At 32.8% G+C, this 16,322-nt stretch overlaps 1 protein-coding gene across 1 annotated transcript in view; it reads right to left on the reverse strand.

Annotated features, from left to right (window-relative positions):
• The window catches only part of LOC123558501 (protocadherin-9-like), an 85,217-nt gene extending 69,697 nt beyond the window's left edge, over positions 1–15,520 (reverse strand). The window contains exon 1 of the mRNA XM_053543849.1: positions 15,416–15,520. The gene's annotated coding sequence lies outside the window, so the exon portion shown is untranslated. The remainder of the gene's footprint in view (positions 1–15,415) is intronic.
• Between the last annotated feature and the right edge of the window lie 802 nt (positions 15,521–16,322).

Genomic DNA, 16,322 nt, shown 5'->3' on the forward strand with positions numbered 1-16,322 from the left:
ACTTTTGTACAGCAGGAGGTTACATGCCAGTGTAATTGTGCAGTAACGTATGTATTTGCTTTGAAAAAAAGCTATTTGTTATCGCGATATTGTTTATTCTTCTTTTCTGCAATTCACATGATATGCATAACTGCCTTGATAGTGATTAAACATCTTAAAACATTTCTTTATTATAGTTTTGGACCAATATACTAGAAATTTAGGACGTACATAAATTTCAGGGCAGTATCATAGATGATTGAATTCAAATGAGAATACACTATTGCCCATAAACAGTAATACAAAATTTAATGTGGATCGAAACATATTCAAAGGGCATATAAAAGATTTTATTGAATTAACGAAAAGTGGTATCGGTAAATACATTGTATATGCATAATTTACTTAACTGGTACATACGTTACCTTGAGCATACTCATCGATTTTGTGTTATTTATGATGAAAATATGATAGAATGTTCTCAAAGTTGTTAGAATGACTGTAAATATTCAGGACTTTTTCTTCAGACAAAACTTTTGTTTGTATTACGTTTAAATTACATAGAAAAAAAGAAAAAACTGGTTTAGTTCACTCTGAATGTTTAAATAAAATTTGATTTCAATTCATCTTGTTAGTTTGATATACGAAGCCGGAAAAAATAAATGCAGTTTGTATAATCAGTATGTAGCTAAAATGCTGGTATATTTTCAGCTATTCTACTAAACATACCGACACAGTCAACCGCGCAACTGTTCCGAAAAACAGTTTGTTTTTTAAACATGGTGTAGTCACGTATGTATTTTGAAAACCCTCAAGGAAAAATGGTGATGTTTTATAATGTATCATAACTTTCTTCAGAGAAAATTTTCATGGTTGTTTTTTTTTTGTGTGTTTAATCTAGGTATCTTTTATTTTGGAAATGAAAACACCTCACTTGTATACCTCATTTTTTTTCCAGATTTTTTACGACCTATTATGCGCCTAATTTGTAATTTTGGGTGAATTACTTCTCCAAAAAGCTTTTAAAATGTTTGAATTATTATATACCATTAGGAGAAGGCTTCTGGAAAATAAGGTTTTAGTCCTTTTCATAAATAGATGTCAGCAGTAGTGTTTTCAAATCATAATAGTAAGATTTAGATTCGTTTATTTATAAAGCTTATGGAAACTAGATGTGTTGATTAAACGTATTTTATGATACTGCTTTCACCCCTGAAATTAACATGTATGCTTTAACACATAGTGGGAACTCCAAAAACATTAGAAGCATAAGCACCACTTGCCAAAACACAAATGTAAAAGCACATAGTGTAAACACTCCTATACCAAAAAGAAATTTACATATAGTTAAATGTTGGCAAGGGATACTATATTAAATACTTGCTAAACTTTTGGCTTTCAGTTCATCACGTGTCTGATAGACAGGCGGATACCTTTTAAATCTTACTACTTGAGCAAGAGAGAGTTATAAATGATCACCAAAATATTATTTTAACAGAATTTTATTGATTGTCTCTGAAAGAGCGAAGGAAAAGTCGCTTGAAGAAGTGGAACTGCACCTTATCCTCTTATTTTCGTACACTGTTCCTTACCATCAGACAAAAAACTGTGTAATTTAAAATTACGACTTTTAATCGGCTCCAGACTAACCATGAAGGAAATATATTTTGATATTTTACTTCTAATCAAAAAAAATAGCTCACAGCTGTTTGAATAATTAGGAAAAAAGACCATTTTTGCTAATCGCACTATTCCTTATCCCGTGTTTAACGGAGGATTTTCCATCGATTCAAATCCCATGACCAGCATTCCAGACAAATTACAGCACTGTTTCCAAAGTTAAAGGTACCGATAGATAGAGAAAACAGTGGAGCAGGTTGATAGCCATGTGTAATGGTCTAGAAATCCTTAAAAAAGATAAAAAGTAAGAAAAACTCACATTTTCAGTTTTGGCCGCCATTTTGTTTCGGAGGTAAAGAGTAGATCGAATACCCCCCTTGAGTTTGATGAATTCAATGCCGTGAGACACAAATTTTATACTCTTTTAATCACACTTCAGCTTTTCCTGCTAAAACTTTCTCAACCTATGACAAAGTCAGTTCGACTAACTTCTCCTACACTTAAAATTACGTCAATGTCAAAATTTTATTATAAAATTGTTACAACAAAATAGTATGATGGTTGAAATTATTTTTATTTCACTCCCACAATGTCAAATATGTAAAAAATATCAATTAAATTTACCTGCTTTGAATATGTAGAAGAGAAAATCCCTAACATTTGCTTTCTTTGTAAAAAAAGCATTATAAAACTGGGGTAAACCTTAAATCCTAAATTTTCTTTGCTGATTCATAATAAATTTATACATTTCTGAAATTGATGATCAGAGTTATTTTTCAGAAAAGTGGTATTAAACTTAATGGCTAAATCTTTGCTTACATGACAACACATCAAAATTTTATTACAGACAAGAAACCTTAAAATTTCATATTTAGTGAACATTCATTGTCACGCATGATATTTAATAATGAGCATCTACGCATTAAAATTTGCACTGTTATTGTAAGTTTTGCACTGTTATTGTTAGTAATTCGGTCAAAAAAGTAGTTCCAATGAAACAGATCCCACATTTTCTCTCTTTTCCACATTTTCTTTCAGCACAGATGTTATAATGTTAGAATACATTCTGCAGGAAATGTGACTGCTTTAAAGTTCATGTTCCATCTATGGCAAGTTGTGTACATCAAATATTGAAATCTGAGGACAAAAGCCAATATGCCCTTCTTTTAGGGTTGCAGACCACCACTGAAGAGCATTTCACCAGGAACTATTTAACAATCTTTTTTTCTCTCTTTTTTTAACAATTTCAGTTAAACGTTTTGAAGGTAGGTAAGTAGGAAATAATTATCTTCTCCAAAGATCTGGGTAAATAAGCACCCTAGTGGCTCTTTTCACATACATGAAATATAAAAGGATTTTAATTAGTGACCTATAACCTTATATATACAATGTAATAAAACCATTTGTACAAAAACAGTTTAGCATTGTATAAAAATTTGCATACTAATGAGCCACATTCAATAACAATTTTTTATCAGAAGCTTATAAAAAAACAACCTCACTCTTAGTTGTGTATGATTATTTACTAAACAAATAGTTTTACCAAAGAGACACAATATTAAATACTGTTGTTGTTTTTCTTCTGCAGAGAATGACGAAGCATAAAACAATGAGACAATCCTTGACTATATTCTGAATTAAAAGAAGGCTAAGACAATTATCTTCAAGGCTTATATGTTTTCATGATGTATATATAACTGTCAGTTTTCCCTCCTTTTGATGGTCACACGGATATGACATGGTGACGTGCTGCTCATAAACCAGTCAATTAGTATCTCCCCACAGACACTTATACAGTTAAATACCAGTTAGAAGGCTGTGAAAACAACAAGTGATTCGGTACATTTGGCTTTTTTATGTCAAAGTTTACTGTAAAAAATGTGACTGTCCTTTAGCGCTGATATAAGCTAATGTTTTTTTGACCATGTTTGTTTCATTAGTAAGGACAGGCCAAGACAGAAAATATTTACACATATTTTTGTTCATATTTTATTGTCAACCTGACCACAGGGAATAATGAGGCTGATAATTATACTGAAGCTCAAACATTGTGCATACAATACAATTTTTAACCTCCTGTAGAAACAAGAAAAGATAACTCTGTAAATGTAAAAAAGAGAGTTACTGAACTTACATTTTGTGAAAGAAATAATTATGAATGAAACAAGGTAGAGTAGTTTCAAAGCAATACTAACTAAAGAAATTTTTATAAACGGACATGAGGAAAGGTACATTGAATACAAACTTGCAACTTGGTAATCAGTCATTGAAATACATACATGTAATTATTTTAAGCCAAAGATGGAGCATGAACTATTTTTTAAGAGGAAGCATTTTTCAGCCTTTCAACTTCTCCAACAAACAGCTAACTGAAAAAAGAAACTGATAAAATAGTGGCAATAGAGAGGTTGTGATGCCATATTTGTATTTGCAGTAAATTTCATAACACAATAATGAGCATTGGCTCACAAATTTCTTATAAATGAGCCGCGCCATGAGAAAACTAACATAGTGGGATTGCGACCAGCATGGATCCAGACCAGCCTGCGCATCCGCGCAGTCTGGTCAGGATCCATGCTGTTCGCTTTCAAAGCCTATAGCAATTACAGAAACCGTTAGCAAACAGCATGGATCCTGACCAGACTGCGCGGATGCAAAGCCACTATGTTGGTTTTCCCATGGCACAGCTCAAATATAATTGAGCAAATCTTCAGGTTTTAAACTTGTAAACCTTGTAACTATAGTTTTACAAGTATGGCTGAAAGTGTAAGGTTATAATGCTGCAATGTTCTTATTTATGATATATCTCAGACATATTTTGAAATGATAAGAATATCTCACATATCCTGTAAAATCAATTAATTTCACTGGAATTAAATTTTGTGTATAAAAAAATAACATTTAGCGGGGACTTTAATTCACAGATTAGTCCCCCGTGAATATTAATGATTTTACAGTACAAGTACCATGTACATTGTATACATTTGCAACTACTCCAAATTTAGGCATCCGAAAATGTTCTTCTGGTAAATTAAGATTAAATGACATTTATCTAATGTAAGTAGGCTATTAATCAACTTTATCTGTCATATAGGCCAAAAGCTTCCTTTTTTTGAAAATAACATTTCAAATAAGACATTTTTTTGACAATACCGGAACGACAAAGTTAACTGATATGGAAATATGTGTCCCAAATATATTCAGAGTTCCCTCTTAATTTATTAAATGGCACAAGAATAATAACTGTAGTAAATAGAAGAGTATCAACATAAACTATAAATTTATTTCCGTGTTAGAGAAATTCATATTTGGTATACACATATGAAACGTTTCATATTTTTATGCTGTTTTATGATGATAGCGTGGGGCAGCGTTTATCACTGTCATTGGTTGATTTTTGCCGCCACAAAATATAATGAACTATTGTATTCATGAATACTGCGGAACTGACGTTTACAGACAGGGGCAGTCAACCTAACAAAAAGCTGAAGCAGTTATGACCACTTAATTAATTAAGATTATTAATATTCAAATAAATGCATCTCATTTTTCTAGTCGCTAGTGTCTTTATGTTAATTTATAGTGTTAAATTAAAAAAACAACAACAATAAACATGAAGTCGCATAGGAGCAAAGTTTGGGCAGGGGGATAGGGGGGTCGACCAGCTAACCTACCCAGACTTTTCCCTGAAAATGTTTCGGCAAAAAAAAAATCAAATCCGTATCAGTACATCCAAATGCTCTACCAAATTGGCTTTTTTTCCTATAGCTACTATTTTCTTTCTGAGAACAATCACTTTTTCGGGTCAAAACTTGGCGGGGCCATACCATATGCTGGTGCCCTCCCCCCCCCCCCACCCCACAGCCCCTGCTCCTACCCCTATGAGTCATGTAAGTATCAAAGTCAAAGGTTATTTTCTCTCAGAAACAAAAATTTAAAATATCACAAAATGTTACATGCATGTTTGTTCAAACCAGAGGTAAATATATATATAAAAAATCAAAATAACAACAAAAAAAACCAACATATTGATCAACGTTTATTAGCAATTTTCTCCTTTTCAGTAATCATGTTGGTAAAAATACAGCAACTAACATGTACACCAAACTTGCTGGATACTTCAGTTGAGACAAGCCATCAGTTTAATCAATTTTAACAAGCAAAATAAATTTTCGACCCTTAATAAGTTTGTTTGTTTGTTTTGGGTTTAATGCCGTTTTTCAACAGTATTTCAGTTATGTAACGGCTGGCAGTTAACTTAACCGTGTTCCTGGATTCTGTACCAGTACAAACCTGTTCTCCGCAAGTAACTGCCAACTTCCCAACATGAAACAGAGGTGGAGGACGAATGATGTCAGACACAATGTCTTTTATCAAATCATCACAGAGAACATACGCCCCGCCTGGGGATCGAACTCGTGACCCTGAGATCCGTAGATCTGCGCTCTCCCTATTGAGCTAAGCGGGCGGGCTTACTTAATAAGTAAAACTGAATCCCTCACAAATATTTCTGATAATAACCTGAAGGACAAATGATTTTCCTTCCATAAAAACTGTTGGGTTAAGCACTTTTTGTAGTCCCAACATATTTTCAGCATTTTATTGTTCACAATTATTGCACTCATTTAATTATCACAATGCTGAAAGTGAAAATTATAATATAATATTAATGTCCTTTTTTCTTTTAACGTGAAAATTTTACTACCAGCGTATCATTAGAGCTTTCTTTGCTGTGGCAATATATATTTTTATCAACAAGATTTTAAACTGAAGTCTATCGAAATCACACTTTGTAGCCATTAGATTCACTAAAAAAAAAGGTGACTGAACTACATGGATATAAACCATTAAAATAAAAAAGATAAAAAAAGTACTATGAAAATTTTAACACTGGCTCCTTTGGTACAGATTTTATAGGCAGCCATTAATTACGCTTTTACAATCTTTTAAATATATGAGAATAATATTAAAAGGGTCCAGATGACGAGTTCGGGCGAAGAATGGACTGTTAAAATTATCTAAGTCTGAGAGAACTAAGTTCAACTGCATATAGACACTTTAATTTGCATTAGGAAGGGTGAAAAGTTGTCTCTTAACACAACATAATATGTTCTTTAACAACACACGAAGAAACTTAAAAAGTGCACTCTTAATGTAAGTGATCTCTTTATAGATGTGGTCACTTAAGCAAGTCTGACTGTACAATAAATGAAGACAAAATTAATGTTTTGCCCGTTAAAATGAGATTCAGATCAAACTGCAGGCAAAAAAACAAAAATTCTTTTTCTTACAGAAACATTACTTTTGGTATGTTATTGACCAGCAAAGAGATGATGTGCATACATACATGATGTGAGTGTCTTGTGTTTTGAGTTTAGCACTGTTTTTTCAACAGTTAAACTAACCAGAATTCCTAGGTTCTTTACCAGTACTAATCTGTTCTATGCGAGTTACTTCCAACTTCTCCTGATGAATCAGATGTGGAGCACAAATGATTTCAGACACAATGTCTTTCATCAAATCATACAATGTTTACCTTACCCTGAGCGCGAACTCACTACTCTGTGATCTGGAGATCTCCACTCGCCCTAAGCTTAATGGGTGGGCACTTTTTCATTTTTAATTTGACAAAGTTTTGGCACTGACTACATAAAGTGATTAAAGTTTGAAGGTTCGATATTTTATTGGAAGATTTGTCACATATTTTCTCGACTTCTCGTGTTGCCAGATAGCAGTTTTTATAGCAAGATTTTCTTTGATAAAATAAAATAATAAACATAAATCGTGGGTCTCTTTCATATAAAAAATACCTGATTGTCCTTTTATGATAACATCATCACTGTCTTCATGAGGAATGATCTGTCAATTAAACAAGACGGCAATGATTGCTCTAGATCGCTCACCTGAATTTCACAGCTCAAACAACTAACTTATCTGAAGAGTCATCTAAGAAATATTTCTGGCAAATTCCTTTGAACATGGGCCACCAGATTCAGAACAGACCTAGCAGTTTTCAAAACAACCATAAAGGTAGAATGGCAGCTAAGGGGGGTGGGGGAGAGGGTAAGGGGCATGTTTTTTTTGGTGGTCTTTTTTGACAAATCAAGATTACTTAAATATTTTTGGTAGAGGGTCACTCAAGGAATATTTGTGTGAAACTATTTCAAAATAGAACAGCTGATTTTGAAAAAAACACACAACAATTTAAAGGTCACAGGAAATACATACATGGAAAAATAAAATACCGGTAGTCTTCTTATTGGTGTATGTTTGACAATTTGGAATTACTTGAAGAGGACCATGAAAAAACATTTCTAAACTAGCACTTTTTGAAGAGATATCAGTAGAAAATTTCCCTATATTTAATTTAAGCTCCCCTAAGTGCAGAAAAGCAGAACCATTTGATGACCATCCAAGGAACACACATTTCATCAACTTCAAAAAAATGGTTTCAGAGAAGATGTAGACTAGCCACTAGACTGATAATATATATATTTCTACATTTTCCACCTTTTTGTCTAATTCAGTTTCATAGAGACAAAAGCCAGTCTATTTCAGAGATTTTCACAGAGGAATGATGTTAAAATTATGATATTGGACATAGGATATAGACTGGCTCAGTTTACTACATTCAATCATAAAAATGTAAAAAGATATATCATAGTCTAGGAGCTAGTCTAGAGAAGATGCTGTATGGAAAAAAATGTTAACAGAATGATGGACAATGGATGTTGGATGCCAGACTGATGCTAGACAACAAAAGTACGACATATCCTTTCCCTTTGAGAAAACTATGCACAGGTGAGCTAAAATATAGTTATCCAACACGCTGCGTGATATTTTCTGTGATTTTTGCTCAGATATTTAATTAAGCTAAGCTTTGTCAATATAGGCAACTATCTTGACTGAAAGGATGATAAACTGCCCTTCAGCATGCAATGGTCACAACTACATTTGACTGAATATTGGCATACTGAAGGCTTCTTCCTTGAAATATTTTTTGACATTATATTTTCAACAATATAAATGAGTAACATAGCAACAATCAACTAACCTACTGAATTCAGTGCCTTGATTCTGTACCAGAACTAACCAGTTCTCTGCAAGAAGTTTAAGAATAAGATTATAACAGATGTATTTTCTCTGTCCATCCATCACAGAGAACAGCTGTCCTGCAAGGATCAAACCCATAACCCCTAAATTTGTATTCATGCACTCGATCCCTACTAAGCTTTCTGGGTTGGTTCTGGACTACTGAACTTAAACAAGAACATTTGAAGAAAGATCCATATGCAAGTCTACAAACTTGGCACTTATACAAAGTTTTATCATGTCATCTGCTGAAGTCGGTATATATCACTGCCCAGGCAGTATACTGCAGCTTCACTATAGAGAAGTGTTGTGTAACATTTTATAAAATAAAGATCTTTGTTTTCATAACTATTTATGAGTATCAATGCTGTCTAAATACTATATCAAGCCAGTGTCATTGTAAAAGCACACTTTGAAACACACTCCTAGTCATATAACAATGATGCTGGTCATTACACAATGATGTTGTAACAGGAAAATCTACAAATGAAGTAAAATATTATCATTTAATATTACAAAATGTAACCTTTCAATAATGCACTCACACACTTCTTCATTTCATTTCAATCTTCTTATCATATATGACTATACCTATAACATCTTCTTGTTAAAAAAAAAAAGATGTTACACAGATACTGGAAAAGAAATGCAAACAATTTTTCATAAATTTTGACAAATGAGATATTGTTACATTAACCTCCTGTTACAACCAATACATTTATGTTCGAGTGATTTTATGATTGATAAATCATCAATAAAGATACATATATTCTAGATTAAAATGACACTTACAAAAAACATCTCTTATCTTAATTGAACCAATCCTGTTACATATGTTACTAACTAATGTTACACACTGTACTTACTTTACCAATTATTAAAGGGGCTTGCCTCCGGACATACACCACAAAATCAAATTTGTAAAGGATAGGTAAATCTACCAAACATTAAAAAGTCATAAAGGAATATCACATTATTTGTCCATATATTTGTACATTACACTAATCTTAAAGTACAAAAAGGGAGATAATTTGAAACCTTTTTGTAAAAGAGTTACGGTTCTTGTGCCCTGCATTCCCTCTCACTGTCATCTATTTTGTAATTCATATTTAAATGTCTTCAGTATTAAGGGCAAGAAAAAAATAATTACAAAACAGGAGAAAATTTTAAAAACTATTCAAGGTAGCTATTAACGGTTCTTTTGTTCTATATTTCTTCCCACTGTTATTTATCTGACCTTCCATATTTCACCGAAATCTCTCCTGCAAGTCAGTACTTTCCAAGTTACCTTGCAGACAGAATTAATAAGGACAGAATATCAGAAATATCAGTCCTCTTCCATCAAGTAACATAAAGTATCAGTCAAATAATATATACTTATGTAAATAAATATGAACCATCATTAAGAAACAAGAAAAGCTATCCAACAGAAAGTATTCCCAAAGAAGCTGCAGAGTTTAACGAATAACAAGAATCAGTACTTTCTTTCTATTCCCACTTTTGTTACAAATAAAATACATATATATGAAATACTGTTTTGCCAATACAAAACTGTCACGTTTGCCGTTAGCGAGACACGAATGATCATTTTGAATCCAGCAGCCGTTCCTTGGTAAATCAATATAAAACCGCCATAAATTGTACTTACTAGTAACTAAAGATAGGAGAAAATTGGCTATCACTACTGGAAATTAGATATACACGGTTTCATACTTTGAAAAAGGAAATTATAACATGCTGTGTAGGGCTTATCAAATATTATACATGTTTTATTACTTTTGTTGAACAAGGATATGATATCTGATTTACGTTATTAAAAAAAATCACAGATTTTCATGAGATATGAAACTCATTTAACTGTACACAGCAAATAAAACATCCGCATGTTATAAAAAATCATCCGGCTTAAAATACAGTGAAATCTCGCTTGAGCATCAACTGTTCAACATAATGGCCAACTCGGCAATTTTAGTGTTCCCTACAATCATGTTTTCCTAGTATTTTCTAAATTAAGACTGTCAAAATAGCAGACAATTCAAGCATTTTTCTCGCCCCTCTGCAATTCTGACCAATAGGTGTTTTAATAAGAACTTCCACTGCCACCACTGGAATCCATTCTCCTCTATCCAAAGTGCAAAATTTACAATACAAACTCATTTCCTTTAAGAAAGTTTATCGAAGTGATCTTATTTTAATTTAAACACATTATACTGCTCATAGAAAGAGTATATTCCTGTGATTTTAGAATGGCCACAGTTCCAACACAGCCGTCATCTATGGCTGATTTCGTCATATAAGAGGTCTATTACTTAAGAATTAACCCTTATAATCTTGGTAAATTTCTATAAGGAAAATGTCCATCTTTCAATCTAGACTATAAGGATTTTACATGCCTGCCTGTGTAAGACGGGGTTTTCCCTACCGGAGGGACAGTGTGGAATGGAAAACCGAGCGTTAGCGAGGTTTTTTATCTATGCAGTCCGGAGGGCAGGGAAAACAGCTGTCTTACACAGGCAGACATGTTAGATCATTTTTCTTGCCTATCATGTTCATAATAGATCGTGGAGAAAAATAGGTTTGGGTATTTCCTGACATTATGACGTCACCTTAGTGCACGCTATTTTAGACAAGGTTTTTCCCTAGGGAAAGACAGGAATATCTATACCCGGCGCGTGCTCGAATAAATGTATACTTTCCCTGCTAGGTAGGCAAGAAAGTACTATATTAACTGTTAAGGAGGTAGGTTACCTTAATATCTGTATGTGCGCATGTCCAACCGGAAGCCAACGTGACGATTTACGACGACGTTTACGACAAACTAAATGCGTTTGTATATCCATTTTTCTGAAAACAATTCATGAACCTGTCTCCGATCTGATGCTTTATGGTTTACTAATGCAGAAATGATGAATAAATTGCCACAGAAACACTTCAAAACAATGTTTTCTTAAAATTACGTCACTGACGTCATGAAGTTACGTGTCAGTTACCACCCAAAATCAATAGCTTTTATTTTGAAAGTACGTAATTCTGTGCATTTTCTTGATCTGAACTATTTACAAACAGCCATTTTTTGCTGAAATATTTTTATGAGTCTTTTGCACTGAATTATAATCAATATTTTGCTTCTTTTATGTAGTTATATTGAAATGTTATGTGGAATGTAAGAAAATGGATGATGGTAACCAATGTAATTTGGAATATAGCTGGGTGAAAGGTTACTTGTCACGGCCATTTTCAAATAAAAAACTTGCAGTTTGAATTGAAATACCGATTTTTCAGTTTCCTTGATAGTTTGTTACATATATACTAAAACTAAGCTCTAAAATTGTTCAAATTTCAGTACAAAAGTGTGGTTTCTTGAACTGAATTGATGTTACCATGGAAACGAAGCCCGTGACCAATTATCTAAATGTAAAATTCAAAAGCGTTGACACTTGTCTATTTAAGGAACACAGCTTCGGCTTTTAATTTTCATTTCAACAATATCTCTGAGAATAATAGCAGCATGCTGAACGATTTTTCCATGAAAAATGCCAGACGAAGGGTATTGCTGCAAGTATTTTAAGCTGTGAAATTTGTTTAAGTAAATGCAAATAACACGAAAATATAACTTACGTTAGAAATAATATGTTTTAAAGCTACATAAACAAGAAAAATAATTTTATTCAATATTTTTTATAAGAAATTGCGACAAAGAGCAAGATATAAGCTATTTTAAACATCTCTGTTGCCATGGTTACTTTAAACTTTAAGAAAAATAGGGTACCATGTAAAGTGCTTGGTATTTTGCTAATAATATTACCCAAATATTCCATGTTGGTCATGAACAGAATTGCACTGAAGCCGTCAAAAACCCCGTTTTTATACATAGTTGTTTAAAAATTAGAGAAAATGCGTTACCATGGAAACACGAGCCCCGCGACATATACATTTTAAGCTTATAATAGAAATTTAACACGCATACAAGTAAAATCATCAATTATGCAGACTTCTACAGATATCAGTGAAACTAAAATACACTGAAAAGTGTTAAATATCCGTATTTTCCTTCTTCTTTCAATATAAAATACTGTTGGAGGGTCATGTTCTTCAAACCTGGCTAAAAACTGAACTTGAAGGGACACAGATAAACTAAACTGAGATTGTAGCAGTAAAAACATCATATTACACGAAATACAAAAAGAGTTTTAAGTTCAAAAGGGGGAATAATTTGACCAAAATGCATATCAGTTATGGGACTTGCTGCTATCAACTAGTTTTATAAACCCGAAGGCACATGTATAGTTTCAATTCAATATCTGCATTAGTTTTGGAGATAGAAACTTGCATGTAAAACTTTAACCAGAATTTTCAAAGTCCAAAAGGGGGCATAATTTGCCCAAAATTCATGCCAGAGTTGTGGGACTTGATCCAGTGAGGTTAGTAATTGATCTAGAAAAAGAAAAAATAAGTTTCAAATCTATATGCCTTTTAGTAATAGCTGTATGTACTTGCACGCAAAACTTTAACCAGAATTTGCTGAGTCCAAAAGGGGACATAATTTGGCCAAAATGAAGGTCAGAGTTATGGGACTTGCTGCTATCAACTAGTTTTATAACCCCGAAGACACATGTGAAGTTTCAAATCAATATCTGCATTAGTTTTGGAGATAATAACTTGCATGTAAACTTTAACCAAAATTTTCTAAGTCTAAAAGGGGCATAATTTGCTCAAAAAAACATGTCAGAGTTATGGGACTTGACCCAGTGAGGTTGGTAATTGATCTAGAAAAAGAAAAAATAAGTTTCAAATCTATATGCCTTTTAGAAATAGCTGTATGTACTTGCACGCAAAACTTTAACCAGAATTTTCTAAGTCCAAAAGGGGGCATAATTTGGCCAAAATGAAGGTCAGAGTTATGGGACTTGCTGCTATCAACTAGATTTATAACCCGAAGACACATGTGAAGTTTCAAATCAATATCTGCATCAGTTTTGGAGATAGTAACTTGCATGTAAAACTTTAACCAAAATTTTCTAAGTCTAAAAGGGGGCATAATTTGCTCAAATACATGTCAGAGTTATGGGTCTTGACCCAGTGAGGTTGGTAATTGATCTAGAAAAAGAAAAAATAAGTTTCAAATCTATATGCCTTTTAGAAATAGCTGTATGTACTTGCACGCAAAACTTTAACCAGAATTTTCTAAGTCCAAAAGGGGCATAATTTGGCCAAAATGAAAGTCAGAGTTATGGGACTTGCTGCTATCAACTAGTTTTATAACCCGAAGACACATGTGAAGTTTCAAATCAATATCTGCATTAGTTTTGGAGATAGAAACTTGCATGTAAAACTTTAACCAAAATTTTCTAAGTCCAAAAGGGGGCATAATTTGCTCAAAATACATGTCAGAGTTATGGGACTTGACCCAGAGAGGTTGGTAATTGACCTAGAAAAAGAAAAAATAAGTTTCAAAGCTATATGCCTTTAATTGATGGCTGTATGTACTTGCATGCAAAAACTTAACCAAGGTGTGACGCCGACGCCGACGCCGACGCCAGGGTGAGTAGAATAGCTAGACTATTCTTCGAATAGTCGAGCTAAAAATTTGCTGCGGTTCAACTTATTTGAATTTACCCTGGTAACAAGGTATCCTACCTCCTTAAAAGGGGTGCTTATTAAAACGATACTGATGGAATGGCAAACAGTGCAGATCAAGACCAGACTGTATAGATGTGCAAGCTGATCATGATCTACACTGATCGCAAAGGCAGGATCAGTCGTGCCCAGCATGATAAGGGTAAACATAGATCAGGGAGCAACAAAACTGTTAATCTAAGGTATGAATCACATGTCAAGTGAATAACATTGGGGTAAGATAAACATTGTTGTTTCTGAAGTATGCCTTTGGTCTCCACACACATTAAACAGTTCCATGTATTTCATACCCCTGTGAAAAATACAAGAAAGCATGTTTCATTTCATAAAAAATCGGTACCCAAATGCAATCAGATACTCTCTCTGCAGTTCAATGTTATAAAGAAAAGTTACCATGATTACAGGCTGAAGGAAACAATATGAACTATGTCACAACAAAATGTACCTTATAGAAATAGTAGACGAGAACAAAGTAATAACTTCAATTTATATGTTACTTTCAGAATGCCATGTACTAAAACATAAAACACAAAAATAATAAATATAACGCAATCTCAAAAACCACATCCCTCTGAAAAATCTAAAATACATAAATTTTTTTCCCCCATAAAGTATCTTTCAGTGTGATGCAATGCACATCCTATTTGTGCACATTCCCATCCTTTTAATGTTTTAACCCCTTCCTATCTAATTACAGTCTGATAAGTATATTTTCTGACATAAACATACTAAATGAAATAGACAAAATAATCTTGTCGCCAGTAATAATCTTGTCGCCATACTCAGTTTTGTTAATTACAAATAATACTTCAAAACACCAAAAAAGTCTTTTATAACCGTATTACTTAATCCATTTATCAAAAGCTTTTTAGATGTTAAATCACAAAGAAATGTTGTTTTACAAAAAAACATAAATTTTGAAATTTAAATCGCTCGCTACCAGTTTCGAAATAATTACGACGTCTGAAATTATCTGTTGAATAGATAATTTTGACGCATCAGAAAGACAAAATGCATTACCTGTGCAATTGAACAGAAAATTTTAACCAATTTTAAATTTTCTCATAAATAAAAATGTTTTACTTACATTAAAATGTAATAATTTTTCCACACATTTAAACAGCAATTTTTATCACTGCTTATACAAAATATCTGTAAAGTTTCGATAAATAAATCAATTAAAAAACATTTACTATACAGTTTTGTACTTGTAAACCTTTTACAATACCAATTAATTGAAACAGCATCTGCATAAACTTTGTAACCAATCAAATGAGACAATTAAATTAATCAAGCCAATCAAATCCGCCAAAGGTGTCATGTGACTTAAAGGTAGTTAATGATAGTAAATGGAGAAAGTGACAGTTTCGGGTCATATCGCTAGCTATATGCAATGAATTATATTTATCATATACGATAAACAGGCTTTATTAAGCCCAAATAAAGCGGACACAAAAACTGTAATGGACAAAATTTATCTGACAACTGTAATTGTCCAATAATACATCGAGCACTTAACTGTCTGGACATCAGCCAGTCATATGTATTTACTCCTAAATAAAACTTATCTAAGCAAAACACTTTTCATATAAGTCAACCGTGCTTAAGATTTTGAAGTAAAATTTATTTTTTGAAAAAAAAAAATCATTTTCTCAACATTATGCAATTCATTGCAAATGGACCAAAACTCTTGATACCAACTAATCATATATTTAAACCATTAACAAATCCTAAAAGCTGGAGCAGTAACTGGGTCCTGGACTGCCAAAACAAGGCCTGTATGTTTAGTACCTTACTCCAGCAACAAAAAATTCTATTTACAGACTTTTAGAAAATACGGTTAACTGTAAAATCATTTAATTTTATCAACAAAATATTAATAACTACCGACTTTCAGGCGAGTGTCTCTTCATATGTAAAATTACTTTTGTCCTATGTTAAATACTACTTACTTTGACAAAAGTAACATGGTTTTCAACAATCATCCCAATATA

This window comes from Mercenaria mercenaria, chromosome 5 (assembly GCF_021730395.1).
Source record: "Mercenaria mercenaria strain notata chromosome 5, MADL_Memer_1, whole genome shotgun sequence".
Taxonomy (NCBI): domain Eukaryota; kingdom Metazoa; phylum Mollusca; class Bivalvia; order Venerida; family Veneridae; genus Mercenaria; species Mercenaria mercenaria.